Source organism: Aegilops tauschii, chromosome 7 (assembly GCF_002575655.3).
Source record: "Aegilops tauschii subsp. strangulata cultivar AL8/78 chromosome 7, Aet v6.0, whole genome shotgun sequence".
NCBI lineage: Eukaryota > Viridiplantae > Streptophyta > Magnoliopsida > Poales > Poaceae > Aegilops > Aegilops tauschii.
The window spans coordinates 184,486,056-184,508,340 of NC_053041.3; the positions used below are offsets into that span (position 1 = coordinate 184,486,056).

General features: G+C 40.7%; 1 long non-coding RNA gene across 8 annotated transcripts; it reads right to left on the reverse strand.

Moving 5' to 3' along the window:
* Positions 1-13,063: 13,063 nt before the first annotated feature.
* LOC141028026 (uncharacterized) lies at positions 13,064-18,852 on the reverse strand. 8 transcript variants are annotated; one of them, XR_012190170.1, is made up of 12 exons: positions 18,643-18,852; positions 18,487-18,560; positions 18,254-18,359; positions 18,068-18,123; positions 17,237-17,300; positions 17,016-17,068; positions 16,793-16,941; positions 16,052-16,119; positions 15,896-15,956; positions 14,737-14,905; positions 14,549-14,654; positions 13,064-14,345 (listed from the first exon to the last, which is right to left on the reverse strand). It is a non-coding gene; the product is annotated as an uncharacterized lncRNA (long non-coding RNA). The 8 variants fall into 8 exon arrangements; XR_012190172.1 differs by lacking the exon at positions 18,643-18,852 and having other exon boundaries at positions 17,048-17,068; positions 18,487-18,637; XR_012190169.1 differs by lacking the exon at positions 18,643-18,852 and having other exon boundaries at positions 18,487-18,637.
* Positions 18,853-22,285: the final 3,433 nt, after the last annotated feature.

Consider the following 22,285-nt stretch of genomic DNA (forward strand, 5'->3'; position numbering starts at 1 on the left):
TTGTCCTAGGAGATCTCGAGGGACCCGTGTGATCATCCTATGGAATGCCACCCAGCCTCAAAGGGATCATAAGATTATTCATGCTAGAAACTTCCGTGTGCAGCCACAAGCCATTATGGGCTCTGGCATAGTTGAGTAAATTGTGTGAAATCTTTCCATGATAGGCTAGCAGATGTAGGGGAATTGTAGGTGTACCGGCCTATCTATCGGTTAAGGGGACCTCTTCAGTAAGACTGTGTCTCGATCATCCGGTTCTCAAACATCAGGTAGTGCGAGAAATTCAACGGCGGAGATCGAGTCTTGTGGGGAAAAGTGCGCAAACCTCTGCAGAGTGTACAAACTAATCATGATTAGCCGTGTCCCCGGTTATGGACATTTTGAGTATCTGGTATTTGAATTATTGGTTGACCTCATCACTCTATTTAATAAAATTGTTGGGTTATTAATGATTTGGTGATTCTTGGGATTGAGTTGGGGTTACCTTCTCAATATTTTAACTTAGTAGTAAATAAAATTTATTTCTTTGTTGTAGGGAAAAATTAGCTTGATGCAAAAATTAAACTTAGAACCTCCACCAACCAAATATGCATATAGAGATAGACATTCTCATTATTGTTATATGGTGTGAAATTGCCAGTACATTCAATGTACTGACCTACATGGCTGCAACGTCTCATGTTGCAGGATTCTTATGACGAGTAAGTGGTACGTTAGGGTTACGATGTCTACACTCAACTTTGCCGTTGGTGTTGTTGGCACTCCACATCTTTGTTGTTTCTTCTGCTATATGGATTGAGGTAATAGTATTTACGTTACTTTATACATGTGATTTACCTCTGTTATAAATCCTCGAGTACTGTGTGTATCAGCATACCGATCCAGGGAGGATACTTAAGCACAGAGACTTCGATCCATTCGGGTCGGTTCACTATAAGATGGTAGCAGAGCACATGTTGACTGTAGGACGTGACCCATAGAAACTGGCAAGCCCATAGGAAAGGATTTCTAAAACTTTATTTTCAAAAGAGAACCTTAACTCTCATCTTCTCTAAGCTTTACTAAGTATTTTCCTCTTATCTCAAATAGTTAGACTATACCCTTTCCCCTTTTGACCACACGAAGATTCGACTGATGAGACCACTCCAAGAAGTACAAGATATCGGACAACTAAGACCACTTCAGAATAAAGAGGATTTTACTAGGCATTAGAATAAGGGAAACTACAACGGTTGAAGACTCCGAAGACTAGGAGAAATTAAAGGCTCTAAAGAATTTCCAGATTTGTATGACCTAGGAAGGCTACCCTTATGGAACTTGGCAGACTATTGAAGCTGTCAATACCCAAGATCAAGGTGTGTCGGTGAAAGACCGGAACATGGAGCGTTAAAACTCAAAGTTGTTGTCAAGAAAACCCAAAGGCATGAGATATCAACTATGGAATGATAGCTCATGGAAATGACATGGGCATAAACACGGCTATCCATGATGTTATCGCCCGCTTATGCTATTGTCACCGTGCTGAGTTAAGCATGCATTTCTTCGGAAGGATTGGATGACAAAAGGGCTAATGGAGCACCTAATCAGCAAAAGATGAAGTTCTAACCTTAGTTGGTGTATCACCAGGGTCTGGAGTATTACATCAAGAATTTTAAGATGGACCTGCAGGAAGTCGTATTTGACAAGGAAGCATTTCGTGAAGAACTCGGGACCCAGAAGATGAAAGTAGCCAAGCTAGCGGAGCAAAACCTCGAGACACCAGAGATTCGTCGGGAACTGAAGGATAGTAGGACCATGGTTCATGCCAAGGATGTTGAAACCCGGAAGTTTGGAACGCAGCCCCAGAATCTTAAAGGATCACGAGAGACTTCACATCAACAGAAATGACCTCGCAGAAGAACTTGAGAAGATCAGCAAGCACGTTCAGAAGAAGACCAAACCCATGTTATATACTCACGTTAGATGCGACGATTGTGAGCTGTCATTTGTTTGGTTTTTTCCAACAACCACAAAATAAAATCTCTCTCTTCAAAACTATTGTTTGTATTGTGTGTATCCCTCTCTATCTCTCTTATCTCACCCCAAAACCCTTGAAACCAATAGAGGATGAATGGAGATGAACTAATATTTTCTGGACCGATGACTCAACTGGAGACGGACCGATGGATTCCTAACATGGAAGATCACATGAAGAACAACACTATAGCCGGAAAGGATATGCCCCAGCATGCTCTTCGGTGCTTTGAAAGCGGTGCTGCTACTTGGTGGAGGATGTACCAAACCATCAATGGATGGCAAGGAGTAACCACTTGGAAAGAATTTAAGTTGACTCTGCAAAGGTCTCCTCTTGTGTCCCAGAAATTGAAGCCTTATGGAAATGATATGAAGAAACCTTGTGCATGCAAGATCTATGGAGAAATAGGACACAACCATAAAGAACATAAGGATGAATGCCCTCATTGTGAAGAAAGTCACCCAGCTGAAGAATGCCCAACTAGGCAGATTACTTGTTTCTTGTGTGAAGGGACTACCCACTACCCTACTCAGTGTCACATTTACCCCGTGGTTCAAAGAACCATCCAGCAGAAGAAAGAAGCAATGAAAGGAGCCCTCATGGAGGTTTTAGAAGAACCTGTGATGAAGGAAGAGGTGGAGGACACACCCGAAGAAGACCCAATTAGACCCTACACCAAGTCATGTTATTCATGTGAAGAAAAAGGACACATCTCCCGGAATTGTCTTAAGGGGGATCTAGTAGCATTCCCGACAGTGGAAGTAGAGTATGACCCACAGGGAATAGAAGCCCTGATTGGCACGGGAAAGTCCAGGAAGGGAAATATTGGATTCTGGGAACAACCCAATTTCTACCAAGAAGGACCTGAGTCATATCACATATTTCAGGTGCAAAGATTCAGGGCACTACTTCAGCGGTTGCCCAAAAAGGAAGTCGAGGACCCAAGGTGGCTATTCAATCACAAGGAAACCTCGAGACTCGTCAGAAGTAATATGTTTCCGCTGTAACGAATCAGGGCACTTTGCCAGAGATTGTCCCAATGAGGATATTCGTGTCAAATAGTTGAGTCTGTGAGGAATATAGTAGCAGTAGTGGGAACAATTCTTTTATATTCAGGTGTTGAGTTGAGGCATGTAATGGAAATGCAGGAGATTGTAACAATTTGAGAATCAATAAAGTTAGCATCGTTGGTACTGATTTGGATTTTATGAGTAGTTACTCTATGAAGAAAGATTTTGACCATTTTCGAGGATATGAGAAATATGGTCTATGGATGAATTTGTGCATTTCAAGGGTGGTAGTATCCTGTGAGGACCCTTGACCCCTGGAAAAGATAATGATATTCCATGAAGTGGACTTCGGACAAAATAAGTATGAGTTTTATCTTGATATGTGGGATACCCCAAGAATATCAAGGGATGAAGTACTATTGGATATAAAGGAGGTATAATGTTGGTAATATGGAGCAATTGTAACCCCAGGATGAGTTAAAGCTATAAATGTGATGAGTTGGGTCGTAACCCACAGGCTCCAGGATCTGCCAAGAAGCAAGCACACTCTTGCTGAAGGAAAAACACTGGAAGAAGTTACGACTTTATCAACACACGAACTTATAGGAGTAACGCAGAACCTGAGAGTTGTGAAGGACTGATAGATGTTTGTTTGGCTTGCAGAATCCATGGATTTATCCGAACTTAGTTCGCCGACAAGAGAAATTATGCAATGCTTGTGAGGATGACTGAGTGTTAGAATGCGAGATTCACTAAACCACATACAAGGTAATGTTTTGGGTGCGGAATGGATTGATCACCATGCCGACTTACTCTTATTATTCGCCTCTGCTATACGGGATGGTAAATCTGAGTGACTTACCCATAGTAGAGAGACGGCGATATTAAGCCTGATTGAACCTTAGAATGGTATGACAATTTTTCCCTTGTACAAGGCAGCTGTTGCCAATCATAGGTCATACGCTGAGAATGAATCCCAGACCCATTTCCTATAGGAGAAACCATAAATTCTTGACCCCCATGAGATATCGATAACTATTTAGTGTTGGCGCCAGACCTATCAGATAAGAAGAACCAGTCTCAGAAGAACCTTACCAAGATGAAAGGACACAAGAATTGAGAAAAAAGGGTTATGCCATTACCGGAAGAGCCAGAGTATGAATTTTCCCGAGAATATGAGAAGATCGACACTACCAACATTAAGGATGTACAACCTGAGTTGTGATGGAACCGTAACCATGTTTCTAAGGGTGGTAGCACCCCAAACCCCCTGTGACGATCGATGTATTTTGAGAAGACCCCGAACCTAACCTATTTCTTGCTAGCCTCTCGGAATCTCGAGGGCGAGATTCATTTTAAGGGCGGTAGGTTTGTGACATCCCAAAATTCTAAATTTTGGAATGTTATATTAAATAAATAGTTTTGATTGTTTGTTTGATTGTGGTGTGGTTGCTTGTGTGAAACTGAGTGAAGTTTGAAACTTTTTTGGAAGTTGAATGAGAGGGAATGAAATGACTTTCCCAAACTTTCACCCTGCATTTATGGTCTGCATGAATTCAAATTTATTTCATCACAAAACCCTAGAGTGAAGATGATATGACTTCTTCCATTTAATTAAATGAAAAAGGGTTTTTGAAAATATGTGAATTCCATTTGAAAATATTTCAAATTCGGAAACTTTATGCAACTCAATGAGTTTCATGAGAGAAGATAAAATGACTTCTTCAAATGCTAAGAAAGAGAGTTGGAAGTTTCAAAGAATCAAATTGAAGTCCTTTTGTAGTTATTTTGAAACCCACTTTCAATTTGGAGGTATATGGTTTTTATTCAAGTTATTTTTCTCCAAAAATAAAATATATGGAAAATAGGGTAAAATGATTCCCTTAAATATAAAAGTAGGAGAAAATAAATTTGAAATCATTTTGGTATTTTTAAAATGATTTTATGGGGTTTGATTGCAACAGTAGCACTGTTTGCTTTATTTAATTTTTTGTAGAATTTAACTGCCGTTGAAAAATGTTCATGTTTTAGAAAATCTTTTTCTGAAAATTTGGATATATAATATGCCTATATTTTTTTATTTGTGGTTTGTTTTATTTTGTTATCAGTTAAAAAAAATCTCTTCGCCGAACAGGGCCGACCCAGCTCGCCAGCCAGGCCGCGACCGTCCCCGACCTCCGGGCGGGAGTCCCTCGCCCGCACGCCACCTCGCCGCCATCGGAGCACCGAGTCCGCCCCGGACTCCTCCGTCGCCTTGCCCCCTCCTCCATGCAAGTCGCCGCCTTCCCCTCCTTCATATAGCCGGAGCTGACCCCCTCCTCTCCTCCCAAATCGTCGCCGCCGCTGCACGCACCGCCCACCGCCGGAGTCGCCGCCGTCGCTCGTTGCCGCGCCGTAGCCGAGCCACCGTCGCCGCTCCACCCGCAGCCGCCCGCCGGAGCCGCCACCACCGCTAGAGCCATCGCCACTGCCGAAGCTGCCGACGCCGCAGAGCCGCCGCCGTCGAAACCCGCCGCCGTCGAACCGCCGACCTCACAGGAAAACACCGCCGAACCGATCCGGTTTAGTTTTCATTTTTCTAAACCCGTTTCGTTTTATTTTATATCTATAGAACAGTTTGTGTTTAGACTAGTTTAGTAAACGGTTTTGTTGAATTAGGTTCTTTAGCGAATGTTCGTTCGGTAGATTTTTTCTTTTTCTTTTTATTTTCAGCCAGGGACCTATTCGCTAGGTTTTATTTTACAGATTAGCCCCTAGTTTTCAAACGATAATAACCTTTTGCCCATTTATCCAAATCTAACGAAACCAACGCCAAATTCTTCGTTATGATCTCATCTATCCAGAGAACGTATAAAATCAACTTTTTGAAATTTTAAATTTGAATTAGATCAGATTCAAATTCAAACTTGTTTTGGCTATAACTTAAGTTTTATAACTCCGATTTAATTGATTCTTTTTGCAAATCGAAGTTCTTGACATGTACTTTTTGTTAAGATCAAAATCACATAATTTTGCTACTGTTAAAAATATGTTTTTGTCTAGAAGCTTTCATTTGATGGTTTTTGAAGTTTTCTGAAGTGTTTTCTGCGTTCTTTTGGATCTATGAGTGATTTCTTACGTGTGGTTATAATTGCTTGCTCACGATAGATTGAATGGAGTGTGACAAGTAGAACTATCAGGAATTATGAGTGCGAAGAATCTTCATCAACAGTACAAGACAAGTTCACACTTCGATCATACTATTTTATACCCAGTTTTTATGCATTGGTTTCGACTCTCAAAGATTGCATAAGTAGGATTGGGAACATGTGGTTATGCTATGTAGTTGATGTGGTAGGAACCTATTACCTTTGATCACCCCGGGATTATACGTTATGCTCTTATTGCTTAGCCATGCTCGTAGACGTGGATTGGTATGTGAGAATCATGCAAGTTGTGAGAGATAATAACTAAGGGAAACTTAGGTGGCTACTTTAACACACATCTGGGTGGAATGGTTGGGGAACCCTGGTGATACCAGTGGCTTGCCCGGGCACCTGGGGAATCCAGTGTTGTCCTAGGAGATCCCGGGGGACCCGTGTGATCATCCTATGGAATGCCACCCAGGCTCAAAGGGATCATAAGATTATTCATGCTAGAAACTTCCATGTGCAGCCAAATGCCATTATGGGCTCTGGCATAGTTGAGTAAGTTGTGGGAAACCTTTCCATGATAGGCTAGCAGATGTAGGGGAATTGTAGGTGTACCAGCCTATCTATCGGTTAAGGGGACCTCTTCAGAAAGATTGTGTCTCGATCATCCGGTTCTCAAACATCAGGTAGTGCGATAAATTCAACGGAGGAGATCGAGTCTTGTGGGGAAAAGTGCGCAAACCTCTGCAGAGTGTACAAACTAATCATGATTAGCCGTAACCCCGGTTATGGACATTTTGAGTATCTGGTATTTGAATTATTGGTTGATCTCATCACTCTATTTAATGAAATTGTTGGGTTATTAATGATTTGGTGATTCTTGGGATTGAGTTGGGGTTACCTTCTCAATATGGGTAATTTAACTTAGTAGTAAATAAAATTAGCTTTATGCAAAAATTAAACTTAGATCCTCCAACAGCCAAATATGCATATAGAGATAGACATTCTCATTATTATTCTATGGTGTGAAATTGCCAGTACATCAATGTACTGACCTACATGGCTGCAACGTCTCATGTTGCAGGATTCTTACGATGAGTAAGTGATACGTTAGGGTTACGATGTCTACACTCAACTTTGTTGTTGGTGTTGTTGGGACTCCATAGTTTGGTTGTTTCTTCCGCTATATGGATTAAGGTAATAGTATTTACGTTACATTATACATGTGATTTACTTCTGCTATAAATCCTCGAGTATTGTGTGTGTCAGCATACCGATCCAGGGATGACGCTTAAGCACATAGACTTTGATCCATTCGGGTCCGGTCGCTACATTACCCCTATAAGGACCTCCGAGATGTTGAGTCGACACATCATCTTGAGATTGACAAAGTCTCGACAGACACCTACGTAGTTGACGGGAGCGTCTCCTCTCACTTAATGCACATTGCCAGAACTTGTCAGTCTCATGATCCACTTTGGTAGCCTCTCTCTTGACTTTGGTTGGATTGAAATTCAGTAGTAGCCGAGAGATTCCGAGCACCTCTATCTTCAAACCAACCAAAGTGGATCTGCTCAGAGAGTGATTAGCAAAAGTCCTATGAGCAAACATGCAATCAATCTTCGGGGTAATAGGATGGTCCAAACTGAGAGCGATGTAAAGTCCCACTGGGCATAGATGCAACTCAACCTGTTCTACACTAGAGCAAACATGCATAAAATCCTAGGTTGAAACCAAGATCTTGCCCTCAGAGCCTCTTGCCTCCCGGGCTAGCCAACTGGACATTTTGAGCAACAAAGCTAGCATCCACATTTAACTTAGTGCAACAATCGATCGGAAGTGGCTCCCACAACAGACTTCTAGAAGTTGGTTTGTAACCAAGTAGCTACGGAACACCAGTGATTTCTCTTTAACTTCAAGTACCGAAGAACACATAGTAAAACTCAAAGAAAAAAAGGACCAATAGTTGTCCAAAATATTAACGGATGCCATGATAGACGCATTTCCTCTCCAAAAATCACATCATTCCTTAAGGGCCAGGCCCTCCAGAATAGAATAAAATATTGGAATGAGTGGAAGTATCAACTCTGTACAGTAAGACCAACAACCAATCCACAATTGAATTCATCAAAACATCCTCATATGGGAAATTCCAAATGTTTCAGAGACCCAAGCGTAAAAGGCACACCTTCATACAAGTTACTATGACATGAAAAACATACTCTTCGGCAGAATCACATATGAAACACACCCCACAAGTGTTTTGCCAATGCTTCTTTCTATTAACATGTACAATGAGACTGTTCGGCACTCGCTAAGCAAAGACTCAAATTTCTATGGCACATTAGCCTTCAATACAAGACTCTAAATCTTCCTTTCCCCATACATCGCTGCTATACCATAACGGTTGAATACCCAATATTCTGGACGCGCTTGAACCTGAAGTTAGCTTAGCTTGCTAAGAGATAAGCTTGTGTAGATTTTTAAAAAAGTGCATTTTTGTCTTGTGCTTCAAACTATTTTTTGAGAAAATGGTGAGTAGGCAACAGATATGTCTCAAACGTATTTATAAATTTTTTATTTTTTCATGCTATATTTATATCATTTCGGTATAGTTTTGACACAAATTTCTTAGTGCCATTTGTTGTTTTTGGAATTTCCATGAAAATCATTTTTTTGGGACCAAAAAAAATCTAGAAAAACTCAACGGAAATATGAAGTCTAGACGCTTCAAGGGAGCTCGAACATAGGCTAGGGGGCACACACGGGACCCACGCACCAGGAGCGGGCGTGCGTGGTGGGCCCTTTTAACCTCCGATCCACCACCTATCGGTCCCTATGCCATTATATACCTTCGAAAACCTTCGTGATTTGTAAACCCGAATTTTTCTGCCACCGCACACCACTATTTTTCATGATCCAATCTAGAGGCCTTTTTCGGTACTCTGCCGGAGGGGAAATTCTTCACGGTGGCCATCTCCATCAACTTGAAGGCCGTCATGATCGCCCATGAGTAGTTTTGATTGGACTATGGGTCCGTAACAGTAGCTAGATGGTTCCCTCTCTCTTGCTTCTCAATACATCCCATGAACTTCCATACATGATGGCGATCCAATTGATGTAATCCGTTGGTGTCTTTGTTGGGATACGATGAATTGTCATTTTATGATCAAATTTATTCATGAATCTTTTTTAGATATATTTCGTTTCTTTGCTAAATAATTCTTGTTCCTATATGCTCTCCGATCTATTCTTCTTTGTTTGGCCAAGTTTGGGGTTTGATCTTGAAGAGGGAGTTGTGTATGATAGTTGGGTTCAACTATGCAAGTAAGCTACCAAGTGATAGAAAGTGGAAAAGTCTTGTATTGTGTTGTTGCCACGAGGGATAAAAATATGCTTGTGTAGTTTCCCTTTGAACACATAGTGAAGACAATTTATCATCTACTTCATGTCATCATACTCAATACAATAATCTGGTTTTACTTAATACTTTAAGACGCATGCTGGATAGCAGTCTTGCATGGATTATTAGTTATAGATGCAGTTGGATAAAAGACTATGGATTTACGGACGTGATGATGATATCTTAATTATGCAATTAATATTCATACTCATAAAAATTTCAATTTAATTTAATATGCATCGTTGTTCTCACGTAGTACATTTCATTGTTGGATCTTGGCATGGCTAGGTGAATCGAGAGAGGTGGAAGGAAGATGTATCATGGAACCACATGCAATAGTTAACATAGTTCTGAATCTGATGATTGAATGGGAGCAGAGACATCCAACTCTCATGAGAGTGACAACTCCAGCTCAACGTGAGCGGTGGCTCCCGACCGAGAACAACTAGATCAAAGCTAATGAGAATGGTGCACTATCAAATTTTGGGAAGAAGGCGGAGTTGTGTGGTGCTGAGAGACCACCGTGGAGCGTTTAGGGCATACATGTGTCATTTTTTTCCTGTCAGCATATGTTGAACCCCGAGCGGACAAAGGTTTTGTCGTGTCATACGGAGAATCTCTTAATTTAGTGAGCTTTTGAGCACCAACGTGTTGTCACGCGATGTCACATATACCTCTGTGTTGTTGCTTCTATCCTATCACAACCAAGTTTCTTGGATTCTTTTATTGTGTGCTAGCCATATTTTGACGTCAACTCATGGGCAAACGCTTCCAAATTTTTATGTGGGCATTAGTACGCAACTTATGTATTCAAACTTTAGAGGTCCGGGTGGGATCTATGACATCTGTGAACCATGATTCATTTTCATATTTCAAATGGAAATTTTTGGTTAGGTGTGACTAATGAGAACCTTCTCTATTCACATAACTAATGGTATTTTTTCAAACATATATAATCCCATAAAAGCAAAGTGAATCTAGAATTTACTTGAATGCACTAAATGAATGTGGATATGATGAGGCATGTTTCTATCAAAGTATTTGTTAATTAATTGAAGTAAAACTCTAATGATTAATGAGGTGCATGACATACACCCTATATGTTGTATGGAGAATCTAACAAGGACCAATTTGCGAGAACAAGTCATCGCTTCCATCGTATCACAAGTTAGTTAATTGTTAGCATGCATTTATGCATTCAAATCAATTGTTCATGTCCATGCATAATCATTCACTTTCATATGTTTGATATCGATTTAAACACACAGAGCGCAAGTAGGTGAATCAACAACTTACATTTGTTTTTTTATACATGATTAGTCTACGGATATTTATGATTATACACTCTATATAAGTTGTATTTCCTAACAGTGCACCCATGGTTGAATTAGATCAAGACATCCAACCCATAGATATATTTCCTTGTACTAACCTGCTCAGAATTTGGCAAATTGATGTTTAAAAAAGGGTAAAAACCCCCGGCCTTTGCATGGATTGATGCACACTGCCTTCGGTATATTCACGTGATCACATCATCTATCATGGAGGTACTTCAATGAAGATAAGTGAAAATTTAAACATAGTAATTCCCATGTGCACGTGGTCCACATGGTAGTGTTGAAGTGCATGACATGCTTCTACAAGCCAAATTAAAGATTTAATGTTAATCTTCCTATTCAAGAATAGAAGATAGTAAGTAACCAGTATCGCCATTAACATACTGAAAAAAATCGGTGCCTACGAGAGGAAAAGTTATGAATATTGTGAAATTTATAGCTACACATCACATATGCCGTACTATGCACACATAATACTACCTAGTGTTAAGAAGCATCATAATTTATGACCGTGAACTTAGCTAGTCTAGTGTTTGGAGTTTATTTTCATGAATCTTAGTGTCAGCCAAGGTTAGGTCCACTGGTGACGTGATCAAATCACTAGATAGTTTGTTTGCCTATGATTGGTGCTACGTTAGTTAGTTGAGCGATAAATAACTAACATAATGTATGTAGCGTGTGCATGCTATTGTTATGCCGCCTATACACCACCCATGGTTGGAACACGTATAAACATGCATATTTAATAGGAACAAACAGGTATATCATCTATGTTCCATAATAGCAATTATATATTAAAACTTTAGATAGCAGGATGTATGGTAACCTTGATTTTTATCAAATTTTAGACGGAAAAAAATGTGTAGGTATGACTAACTAGAACTTGTCAATTCATAGAAGTGATGTAAGGTTTTTCAAACATATCTAAGCGCAAGCAAAGCAATCTAATGATCTTAACAAATGCCATTATGACGAGGGATCTTTCTAGCCAAGATTTCTCGCTAATTAACTGAACAAAAAATCTAATGAGCGATGTGGTGCATGACATATCCTATATATTCTACGCATAATCTCATGAGCACCAAGGTGTGACAACAAGAACATGTTGTCAATTCCGTCACATATAGCAAACAAGTTAATTTTTAGTATGCATATATGCATTCGAATCGGCTAATTATGTCCAGACACAATCATTCACTTTCAAGTGTCTTTATGCTCATTACTCTATTGATATGTACGACTATACATTCTATGAAAGTTTCATGTACCCAATAATGCACTCAGGGTTGATTACATATGAAAACAAGTCTAATTTGTAGACATATTTCCTTATAAGCTAGCCTTCTAAGAATCAGCCATATTGATTGTTTTTATAAAGAGGGTAAAGATCCTAGCCTTCACATTAATTGATGGACACAACCTTTAGTATATTGATGTGATCATAGCGTGAACCAGGGAGCTACTTTAGTGAAGATAGGTGCTAACTCAAACATAATAATGCCAATGTGCAAGTGCTCCTTACAGTAGTGTTAAAGTGCTTGACATGAAGGGGTCTGGAGGATGATATATAGCATCTGATGTAGTCTTCCTATTTAAGAGCACAAGTAGTATCACCATTCACACACAAATAAAATCCTACTCCCGCGAGAGGAGAAGTGATGACTACAGTGAAAGTTATTGCTACACATCACATATGTTGCACCATGCACACACAAAACTACTTAGGGTTAAAAAGCATCAGAGTTCGCAACCGTGAATGTAGCTAGTCAAGTGTTTGGATTTTACATTAAAAACATTAGGGCTCATTTGGATTATGCCTGCGTACACCAGCCCTACCAAAACGCGTGCGTACCAAAATTATTGGCAAACAAATTCACCGCGAGGGAAATCCACGGTCATAAAAACTCGAGGGGCAACCAAAACATTGGCTCAGTCTGAAAAGTTGGGGGTCAGGTAAACACATGCTCATAGTGCTATGTTTGTTTACTACTAGATGACCCGGTTGTGCCAATGGCGCAAGAACCCAGTTAGAAACAATGTTAGTAGGGAGTAAGTAGATGTAGATGGCTCAAGAACCTAGTTAGAAACGATGTTAGTAGGGAGTAAGTAGATGACAATGTAATATGAATTGTATTAATTTAGACCGGTTTTCAGATGGAAACAATACAATGTTCAGAAGGGGGAGTACTGTTACGTGTATATAATGTCAGATACAATAGTAGTGTTTTGAGCACACAGTTTAGTATCAATAGTATCTGCGTTCGTAGTGCGAAACTATACATAGGCAACCAGACAGCTTATTTAAAGCCAGAAGCCAAAAGGCTCCACAAGAATTACAGTTCAAGTAACATCATAGACCTCAAAGATAAAGAATATTACCAATCATGACTACTGGTCTACGTGTCTAGCATGACTTCACCAACTGACACCACGACGCGCAACGCTGACCACGTGTCTAGCATGACTACTGGTCTTGGTTCCATCGACCAGTTCAAGGTATGCGTCATGTTCCTCTCCCCACTATACTGAAGTGAGAACACCTTGGGCTCCATCTTCACGGTGGATCACACTACAGCTTAGGCAGCGGAGCGCCTCCTGCTGCAGCTCAGAGGTGCTCCGGCTCCATTTGCATCTCAGCGACCCGGCAGCTCGAGGAGCTACGCCTCCATCTGCATCTCAGGCGGCCTAGCAGCTCCCGCTGCAGCTCGGAGCTGTGGAATCGGCAGATGGCGCCGCCCTTGCTTGTATCCGCGACCCACTGTGAGTGGAAGGAGAATCTCACTTCATTCTCGTAGCTGCTTGGAGTGATGGCTGGCCTTTCAACAGGATGATCAAGAAAGCATGTGGTTGGTCAGGGTTGATTAAAATCAAGCTTCCCTGCAGGTCCAGGCTCAATCAGTTGAGAATTCCTAGAAGGTCTGGACTCAACCAAATGAAGCTCCCCTGCAGGCCCAGGCTAAACCAAATCAGCCTTCCTAGGGGTACTGGACTCAATCAAATCAAGTTTCTTTGTAGGTGCGGACTCGACCAAATCAGGCTTCTGTAATGGTCCTTGTTCGATTTTTTCAGGAGGTCCAGACACAATCAAATTAGGCTTTGCTGCAGATGACTCGATCAAATCATACTTCACTATGCTCACAGTAATCACATAAAGTAAGCTACCATTTGAGGTGGATTCACCATCCGGCAGGCTTTCGCCATTGCTTCTGCTGCACTCATCATCATGCTGGCTGTGGACATTGCTCTCACTGCATGCATCACCATGTGGACTGTCAGTGTTATAAGGAGCATTCTCAGTGATATTGCCGGTAAGTGGTGATCTTGAGACAGATGATCTGACACTGAATCTCGGAATCTCATCCATAGGTCCGAATTCAGTACTCCTAGAAAAGGTAATTACTATTGCTTCCTCCACAGGTCCGAATTCAGTACTGAAGAATCTACTAAGGTAGGCTGCCAGAAACGAACGACAAAGAAAGTGTTAGAAGTACATTCATGTTCACTGTGTTGAACATAACTGGTTCAGGATTATGAAGCTATACCATCATGTACTGTAAGCGGGAGACACCCGACAAAGATTTTGCGAGTGTAGTCGTGCTTCTCCCAATGATCATTATAAGGAATACCATGTAATCGTGTACAGATATAAGAAATACCTTTCTTAATAATGGTCGTTGTCATAATCATCGAAATCATCATCCAACAGCTCTTTGTGCCTTTCTTTTTTCATCGCATGGTTCTTTTCCATTGTAGCATGGTTCACTAAAAAGGAACAAAAATCAGTTGAGAATGCAGTTTGCATGATATCCATTATCATCAGCACAACCAAAAGCATCTAACCAACCTTTATATAATTCAATTTTTTTTTCTTCCAGTGTAGGTGGCATCTATTCAGGTTGTGCCGGCACTCCCTGAAGCTTGTGACTTTCCACGGCAAGGGAGGCTCCAACAAGACCATGGTGGCCGCCATTGCTGCATAGGTAAAAACTAACCTCCTTCGGTGTTTGATGAATCTGTAGAATTTTTTGTTAGCTCGTTGCTACTATGCTAATAGCCAAGTCTCGAGGGCAGTGTTGATACTTAGCTGAGTGATTCAACATTTGAGTACTAATTAGCACTAATTAGCGGCTGGGCCTGCTCTAATCATCGAGATGGGTATATTGTAGTATAAAATATTTAGCTGAGTGCTTCAGATGCTGAAGTGTATTTTCCAATTAAATCGCAAATGATTACACACACACACACACACACACACACACACATATGCATCCTGACCAATGCACTTCCCTGGAATTGTTGATATGCATTTGTGTCATTGCTATCTGCCGTCGTTGGCCTACTTCGAGAACAAATAAGCATTTTAACATAAGGCATCACACAATTAGTTACAAAATCCAAATACAAAAACTATGCTAGATCTGATTTTTTTTATGCATTGTCAGAGTTTACTGTAGTTTCTTGCAGCAGCAACCTGTAGCCATAACACAAAACTGTACAAACTAAAATAAAAACATGTCAACATGCCTAATAACTTTGAAAGTCGGAGTCCTACTACAACAATTCACAGTCAATAGTCAGAAGAGGCACTCACCTGAATTGGGCATACCTAATATCTAGCCTTAAAGAATTTAGATAAGATGTCAAGGGTTCTTTAGTGTATAAATGGCACTCACCTGAACACTAAAGTCATGGTTGTCATTGCATAGCTCTAGACTAAATAATAAGGGCATAACCAAAAGATTTACACATTAGTGCATGAACGAAGAGAAAATAAAATAAGCCTATAATGTCCCATGCTATATGCGCACCAAATCAGGGCAACAGAAGATCACCCATATGAAAAACAGAACTATGTGAGTATAAATTTTTAGGAAAATGATAAAATGGTGAGATTCATTGGGTAATAAGGATTACAAGCTCGGGTATGTAAATTTGAACAAATACAAGATTAAGAAAGGAGAACATGCACCAAAAAAGCTTTCAAAAAGTAGTAGTAATTTTACCTCGGTAACAGAAATAGTACCAAAAAATATTAGTTGGCATTTCCTCCGGATGGTGAATTGCCTGGAAAAAAGAGCAGTAGGTATAATGATGGTGTTACTTTCTTATGCAAGCACCAAAACTTCGCCAAAAAATAAAATATATTGGGAGCATTGTACCTTTATTATCCCTGTAATCCTTGCCCTTGCTTCTAGACTATATGATGGCAATGCAAGCTAGCCAGCATCTTCAGATTAGTCCATCCAAAAACACAGCAAAGATAACAGTTGGAGTGTATCATCCCCGAAACACCATTATTAGAAATTCAGTTGGCACTTAATAGTAAATAGAAGTGCAGGGCTTGCTTATCATGCGGAATAGGCAAGAGATAGGCAAAAAATGGTATATACCAACAAAGAGTATATGTCAATCTAAACCTGAAGCGGTAAAAATAGCCATCCACTTGCTGAAGGAAATAAATGAAATATCAGGGAGATTCGTGTATCTCCTGCTCTGAAAGTGTTGTATATGATAAAATCAAAAAAGCGGAAAGCCTGAAAGTGACCGAACAACACTTTCAACGAGGTGCTGTTTATGCGAATAGTATATATCACCCGACATAACCATGCCCAAAAATACAAGATGGGTCAATAAAACTCTCCATCAATTTTGCCATCGAAGCAAGATGATCTTTGTGTAACACCAATCATTAGAGAAACCTCAAATTCAACTATATGGAGTGACTTTCTGAAAGAGTCCTATTTACATCAGTATATTACTATCTGATTAGCAATTAACATCAAAAGTCAGTTACCACTAAACTGTGAAACACTGACAAAGGAGAGTTTAACTCAATCCTTTGGTTGATACAAAAACTGCAGATGGTAGCTAAGTATTGCAGAGAAAGGGCAAAAGAGTACCAAATCTTCCCTGAACGCAACAAGATGCCACGAATGGACGATCTGTGCAATCTGATTCCTTTAAATGCAGAGATGGATTTGACCATCAATTATTATTTCTATGGCTCTGTAGCCAACACATATATTGGCAGCACCAAACCAAATGTTCTCTGTTTGAGGTTTTAAAAGAGACAACCGTGAGAACTTGAAGAGAAAAAGAAAGAAGAGAGTAGTCAAATTATACCTTTAATCAAATAGTTGAAGGAGCTTATGTACCTGTCATTTGTACCTCCTAATCTGCAGCTAGCACATAAAAAAATTAAACCGAAGAAGGGAAAAAAGAGTAGATACATCACACGCATACTACCATTATTCAGCATGTCCGGTCTATGATAGAACAATCAGCACTAATTCAGTAATTAGAAGGTCATTTCACGCATAGTGAAGATCACGTGAAATATATACCTTTCGGTGATGCTTTCCCTCCTCACCAGGCTGCTCCTTTTGTGGGGGTTGCGGTGAAACAAGTCTGCACAGAAAATGATGATTATGCATACCACCTAGAATAGAAATTAACCAGTGAGAAAGTTATATTTCATCTGCTCTATTTTTCTGTTACAAGTTTCCTCATGCTTCCAAACGTTAAAAAAATTACGGTCATCAATGATTGATTATTCTGTGAACTTGCAAAGTCATAATAATGAACCATCGATATGTGTGAATTTTCTTGAAACATTTTGAAGCTGATGAAAGGGTTCATATAGAGAGGGGAAAGAGGTGGGCGTGAGAATACCCGCAGACACCACAGCAGCTATATACACCTCGACACCATGTTGAGCATAGATAGTTCTTGATACCAAAACAAGGTAAATCTTAGTGTACTGACACTAAGAATTTTGGATATTAGTTGCGGCCACGATTATGTGATATCTATCCAACTTAAAAAAAGTGATACTCCCTCCGTCCAAAAATACTTGTCGGACAAATGGATGTATCTAAATGTATTTTAGTTGTAGATACATCTATTTTTATCCATTTCTCCGACAAGTATTTCGGGATGGAGGGAGTATAAAACAAAAAGGGAGGCATACAGGAATAATTTCTTTTGCTGGAGGCAAAGAATTTAAGTCCTAATGCCACTATCCCCCAATTCTCTCTCTCTTTCTTAGAAAAGATGCATTCTATATAGAAAATAGGTCACTGGAATATAAGCAAAATAAATTAAATCATAACATCAAAATGAGGAACAAACGTGACTTTGTTAGAGAGAGAGAGAGAGAGAGAGAGATAATCCACCTTGTTCTTCACCAAAATCTTCCTCAGGATTCTTCTTATTCTCTTCTTTCTCATATCTACACACATCGTGTAAAGAAAAATCAAGAAATGAAAATCAACTTTAGCTAGCTGACAAGGTCTGGATGCATCAGGGAAAAGTTAACTCTGCTCTCCTGTAGTGGGTTAATAAAGTTGAAGTTTGCTGACCATAAAAAAGTTGCTGACTAACTCCATGAACACCAGCAGGGAACATTGCCATGGGAGGACCAACAGTTTGAGCCATTGAAACAGGCTGTGTTTGTGTAAACCGTGCCTGCAACAAACAATAATTTTAGTGCCCGAAAATCTAGTTGTTGCACAAAAGAGAAATCTGTGTAGTAGTATTCGAGAGATTTGTTTCATATGCATGCTTCAGGAAAGTATAGTGTAGGACAACATACGGGGCCATGGCGATGGCCTGCACCTGCACGCCTGCCATGGTGATCATCCTTCCATTTCCATTGTGATGGCCTGCCTGCAGAAACCAATCCAACCGCAGGGGTCATCCAGAAGAAGAAGAAGAGGGGAGGGGAGGAGGATGGAGGGCGTGCGTGCACCTAGAGAAGGCCACCTCCATCGTCATCCATGGGTGGGTGTGGGGCTAGGGTTCCGCCCCCATCCATCCATGGCCTTCCTCGAGGACCACGTGGACGATGGCGCGCTGGTGCCGGTGCCGCTGTGGATCTGGGCGTCGCTCCGCTCCTCGATCAGGGGCCTCCACTCCCCTTCCCTTGCTTTTGAGAGGAAGAAAGGTGTCACCCATGGCTCCCCGTGCCGGGTTGAACGCCCGCCGTCCTTCTGCCAAGAGGAGAGAAACCGAGGGGAGGAGGGCCATGCCGGCGGCGGAGTGCAAGGGAGGAGACGGAGCGGGGCGTGGGGTGCGGTGCTCAGGACGGAAGGGGATTGAGGGCTAGGTTTTGACCACATGCCCTGCAGCCCACATAGTTGAGGCCCATCCTCTTTTCGAGCTGGACGTGCGCACACACACTCACCGTGACTGTAACAGAGGGCCCATGCAGAAGGGTGGCCCAAGCGTCATCCACCGTAACCCAAACACACAACGTACAGACAAACGAACGCCCAGATATATACCAGCGAGATAGAAAGTACAACGTCAGTGGACAGCAAGGCAGATCGTGGGGGCTGGATGAATTTGAAACCGGGACGGTGCTGGAATGGCGGGTTGGCTAGGAGGGTTTATATGTTCAATGTGGTGCAATACTAACACAATGTATGTAGCTCGCGCCTGCTATTGTATGCGGCCCATACGCATCCCATGTTTCGAACACCATGCATACATCTTTAAATGGAACAACCTAGTATATTATCTCATAATATCAATGCCGCGATGATACCCAGAGTCATAAAACTCAAGAAATATTTGACAAAAGTATACCATACTTGATCTCAGACATTTAAACAGTAGACTAATTTGTAGTATGTTTTTCTATTAGTCCATCTCTTACATACAAATTGTAAGGCATCTAAGTTTTTTCCTAAGTCAATGCTTTTTACTCCCTCCGTCCTCAAAAAGTGTACATATAGAAATTTTAAGACATATTATAGAGTTGAGTAGAAAATGAATTGGGAAGGTGCAAGCCACCGTCTCTCTCATCTTTAACTACCCTGTCTCCAATGAGTTACGTGCATATGGAAAGTGAGGAGACCATTAGTTAAATGTTATTGGTCTTAATTCATGTGTGATGAAAGAGAAACATTTTTTCTACTTGAAAGTGCATTGAGAAGATAGAAGGAAGGAGAGCAGTCATTTGTGCTTAGGCTCATCTGCACCGTGATGAAGATAAATTCAAAACAAATACTAGAGAAGTTCAAAAAATCCAAAAAATGAACAATGGATAATTTGATGTGTGGGATGCACTCCAAATTTCGGATCATTTGGATCTTTGAGTAGCTCTGGCCAAAAAGAAAAATTTGGGGTCTGTAAAAAAATTATTTTCATGTACTGTTCTAATCCAATTTGCATTTTATTTCTGAGCTACTCATATGTCCAAATTATTGGAGCGCATCTCACGCACCAAATTATCTACCTCGAATTTTATTTGGACTTTTTGAATTTGTTTGAAATTTTTGTGGCTTGTTTCTTGACCGGGTGCAGGTGAGCCTGGTTCTTAACTGAATATTGATAGAAGTATACTCTTTTGTGGACCAATTTTGAATGCTAAACTTACACTTATTTAAGGATGGAGAGAGTAAGTTCTATCAGGTGTGTTGAAAAATAATCAAAACAATAAAGCCAGCATGAAAATTATTTTCCTAGTGTACTTTTCAATATTGTAGTTATTAATATATTTTTATTTTAAAATTTCATCAAACTCCGAAAACTTTGATTTAGGCAAAAATTATAACACCTTAGAGCATATGCAATATAAGATGCAAATTTGGATATGTAAAAATTTACATCTCCAAAAAATGGTTTTTGCTTCTACAAAAAAGGACCAATTCCAACAGATGATGCAAAACATAGATGTAAAAGTGCAACTCCAATATGTGTTGTAAACTGGAGATGCAAAACCGGCCGGCGGCCGCGCGGCTGCTATAGCTGTTATTAAAGTGTTGTACAGCCGCTATTCAGCCGCACAAATTGAAATAAAACATCAGATAATCAACTTAAAAATTGCACATGTCTACAATATACAACTATTGCATATTTCATCAAATCCACAAGATCAAATGCAACACACATGCAACATAGTTTTGCACAATACACAAACAAATAAATGAAACTAGGCACCTCTCTCGCCATGATATTTCCAGTACTCCTCCAACAGATCCTTCTGAAGTTGATCATGCACATCGGAGTCTCTAATTTCATTGTACACCTTCATGAAGCGTTTGATTCGTTCCTCTCTTCTCATCGGTATAACGCGTATGCCCATCAAGTGATAGAAGGTGTAATCTAAACACTGTCCATGCTCATTCTTAATGATCATGTTATGCATGATCACACAAGTAGTCATGATATACCAAATGGTTTTTTGATCCCGGAATCTAGATGGTCCTTCCACAATAGAAAATGGGGATTGCAAAATCTCAAAAGTCCTCTCAACATCTTTCTTAGCCGCCGCTTGCGCATTGTGAAAGATGAGTTCTTTCTTACCTTGGGGTTCTGCAATTTGGTTGCAAAAGTACTCCACCTACGGTAGATGTCATCTACAAGATAGTAACCGTAGTTATATGTCTGGTCATTTGCTTCGAAGGTCACCGGTGGTGCTTCTCCATTTGCTAACTTGGCAAAAAGAGGTGATCCGTCGAGCACATTAATATCATTGCAAGATCTAGGCATCCCAAAATATGAATACAAAATCCATATTTGTTGATCAGCAACGGCCTCAAGAATGATAGTGGCATCCTTCCCACGACCCTTGAACTGTCCATGCCATGCTCTTGAGCAATTTTTTCACTTCCAATGCATGCAATCAGTGGACCCTAGCATATACCTGGAAACCCATGAGCTTTGTTCATCTCTAACAGCCTCTGAGTGTCCTGAGCATTGGGAGATCTCAAGTACTCTGCACCAAACACTTCTACAATACCATTTGCAAATTGTTTAACATAGAAGATAGAAGTGCTCTCTGCCATCCCCAAAATGTCATCAATGTAGTCTGCAGGAACACCGTAGGCCATCATGCACAATGTGGTAGTGACCTTCTGTTGGGTGCTATGTCCAAGCAACCCTCCACAATTCCTCCTCTGCTCGAAGGATCGATCATGCTGCTTCACGGAATTACACATGTGGATGAACAAGTCTTTGGACATTCTTAACCCGCGTCGAAAGTACCTCTCCGGCAAAACGGGTGGTTAATCGAAGTAGTTGCACATCAACCTCGTGTGCGCATCAATCCGTTCTCTCCGAGTGGAACGCACCACCAGACACGGAACCACTGTGCTTTGGCTTCTTCCCCTTGTGCATTGCCACTAGCATTGCAATGTCCTCTTCTTTGTTTAAATCAAATTCCTCATCCGACGAGGAATCATCCACCAACGATGAGTCACATGAGCTCATCTACAATGCGGAAAATCACCGTCAAACTACTTTCCACCCCTAACAAAAAAATGTCAAGTTTCATCATTTTTTACCTTCGGGAATTTTGTCAAACACCTTGCTTGCCGACTGGACGAAATCGATCGGCTGCAGGTTGGGCAGCCATCGGCGGTGGTGGGTGCGGGCGGCGGCGAATG